This window comes from Schistocerca cancellata, unplaced genomic scaffold, assembly GCF_023864275.1.
Source record: "Schistocerca cancellata isolate TAMUIC-IGC-003103 unplaced genomic scaffold, iqSchCanc2.1 HiC_scaffold_206, whole genome shotgun sequence".
Taxonomy (NCBI): domain Eukaryota; kingdom Metazoa; phylum Arthropoda; class Insecta; order Orthoptera; family Acrididae; genus Schistocerca; species Schistocerca cancellata.
This window is the reverse complement of record NW_026046235.1, coordinates 10,001-12,500: the sequence shown is the minus strand read 5'-3', so window position 1 is coordinate 12,500 and position 2,500 is coordinate 10,001.

The following is a 2,500-nucleotide window of genomic DNA, read 5'->3' as shown; positions in this document are numbered from 1 at the left end:
AGGACCCACTTTGGCTGCACGGCGCCGCGCGCAGGGTGCCCCGGCGCGCAGCTGCGCCGCCTGCCGCGTCCGTCGGCCGGCGCGCCTGCCACTGGGCGCCCCCACCAGCCGGCTGTAGCGCGTGCGCCCACGCACCGCGCGGCCAGCACGCCGGGCGGCCCCCCCTCACCGGCCGGGGACAGTCCCACCCACCCACAGCCGCGTATCGCTTCACACCCAGATTCACATTCACGTTCGTTGGTATGGTGGGGACCGCTTCGTAGCTGTACCGATCGTTGCCCTCACAGATGTACCTCCAGCAAGATCAACCGCACCACAACGGGTTACCAGTTGTTCATTTGCGTAACGTCACCAGTAAACGTACACGTCCATCCCCGTTTGCAAAGTCAACTATTATTGCATGCCTGCCTGTCAGGTGTCAAGACACACTACATTCGCTCACATCCACGCAACAAAATGTGCCCGACTAGAGGGCACGTGGAAGGTGCCCCCGTACATATGCGATCTCCATTGCGCGACCAACTGTCAACCGGCCTCTGTAGCATGTCGCAGATGTGGAACGCGGGGCACCGTGCTATCACATTGTGTGAGAAGAGACTACTACGTCTGCATACACGCGCCACTACATGAACAGACGGCTCATGCTGATCGCCATCCACTGCGTCCATTACTCCCACACGTCTCTATGGCGTACCACACTGCAATGCAGCTGTTATGGGGAGATGACACATAGCTGTGTACACAACATTCTGAGCCGGTTGCGGTTGGACAACAATACATTAATGTAACGTGTCATATGCCAATTACAGAGCAGGGTAAGGCACAACGTGGGTTAGGTTAAGGCACAACGTGGGTTAGGTTAAGGCACAACGTGGGTTAGGTTAAGGCACAACGTGGGTTAGGTTAAGGCACAACGTGGGTTAGGTTAAGCCACAACGTGGGTTAGGTTAAGCCACAACGTGGGTTAGGTTAAGGCACAACGTGGGTTAGGTTAAGGCACAACGTGGGTTAGGTTAAGGCACAACGTGGGTTAGGTTAAGGCACAACGTGGGTTAGGTTAAGCCACAACGTGGGTTAGGTTAAGCCACAACGTGGGTTAGGTTAAGCCACAACGTGGGTTAGGTTAAGCCACAACGTGGGTTAGGTTAAGCCACAACGTGGGTTAGGTTAAGCCACAACGTGGGTTAGGTTAAGCCACAACGTGGGTTAGGTTAAGCCACAACGTGGGTTAGGTTAAGCCACAACGTGGGTTAGGTTAAGCCACAACGTGGGTTAGGTTAAGCCACAACGTGGGTTAGGTTAAGCCACAACGTGGGTTAGGTTAAGCCACAACGTGGGTTAGGTTAAGCCACAACGTGGGTTAGGTTAAGCCACAACGTGGGTTAGGTTAAGCCACAACGTGGGTTAGGTTAAGCCACAACGTGGGTTAGGTTAAGCCACAACGTGGGTTAGGTTAAGCCACAACGTGGGTTAGGTTAAGCCACAACGTGGGTTAGGTTAAGCCACAACGTGGGTTAGGTTAAGGCACAACGTGGGTTAGGTTAAGGCACAACGTGGGTTAGGTTAAGGCACAACGTGGGTTAGGTTAAGGCACAACATGGGGGTAGATTGCGGTACAAATTGCGTTACATTGCGGTGCAAATTGCGTTACATTGTGGTGCAAATTGCGTTACATTGCGGTGCAAATTGCGTTACATTGCGGTGCAAATTGCGTTACATTGCGGTGCAAATTGAGTTACATTGCGGTGCAAATTGAGTTACATTGCGGTGCAAATTGAGTTACATTGCGGTGCAAATTGAGTTACATTGCGGTGCAAATTGAGTTACATTGCGGTGCAAATTGAGTTACATTGCGGTGCAAATTGAGTTACATTGCGGTGCAAATTGAGTTACATTGCGGTGCAAATTGAGGTAGGTTAAGGTGCAACACAGGTTAGGTTAAGGTGACATAGGTTAGGTTAAGGTGACATAGGTTAGGTTAAGGTGACATAGGTTAGGTTAAGGTGACATAGGTTAGGTTAAGGTGACATAGGTTAGGTTAAGGTGACATAGGTTAGGTTAAGGTGACATAGGTTAGGTTAAGGTGACATAGGTTAGGTTAAGGTGACATAGGTTAGGTTAAGGTGACATAGGTTAGGTTAAGGTGACATAGGTTAGGTTAAGGTACAAACTGGGTTGTGTTATGGTACACATTGCGTTGTAGTACAGTACACGTTAGGTTTGGGTACGGTACACAATGTGGTATGGGATGGCGTGTTGTGGGGGGGGGGGGGGGGGTGAGGTTCGTTGATATCGACCGTAGGACGTGGATGCCCGAGGCAGCGTCAGTGTGTCAAAGGAGTTATGTCACGTCGGGATGCGCTTTCCGCCAGTGAGAGGGGGGGGCGAGCCGTGTCTGTGGTTGCGGCAGACCTGTGTGTTTCATTCCTGCCAGTGTGTTTGTGCTGTAAGACGAGGCAGTGTGGTGATGTTGGGTGCACCCCTGTGTAGGACATGTGTG